This window comes from Wasmannia auropunctata, unplaced genomic scaffold (assembly GCF_000956235.1).
Source record: "Wasmannia auropunctata unplaced genomic scaffold, wasmannia.A_1.0 LD336071.1, whole genome shotgun sequence".
In the NCBI taxonomy this organism is placed as follows: domain Eukaryota; kingdom Metazoa; phylum Arthropoda; class Insecta; order Hymenoptera; family Formicidae; genus Wasmannia; species Wasmannia auropunctata.
The window spans coordinates 190,590-190,948 of record NW_012026819.1 but is presented as its reverse complement, the minus strand read 5'-3'; positions in this window follow the sequence as shown (position 1 = coordinate 190,948).

Sequence of the window (359 nt, the reverse complement as noted above, 5' to 3'; positions counted from 1 at the left end):
AAGATAAAACTTAAATAGTATCCTTTGTACTTTGATGTAAACTAACTTTACTTCAGTGATATGTATATTATTACTATTATTTGTATAAAAAATTTGATATCAGTAAATAACGTCAAGTTGAACAAAAATTATGTTATTCAACCTAAGTGATGTGTATATCGTTAGTATAAAATATGTGTTGTCAATAATTGGCATCAAATTTGAAACAACCTTCCTTTCGAGTCGCGGATCAGCTCGCCGGCGTGTCCAGGAGTCGAAAGTGGTTCAGGCGAGGAAAGGGGGGTTCCGGAAATAACGAGGCGTGTATTTCTCGAACGAATACAATACGGATTTATTCTCTTAACTCTAACTATTTACAA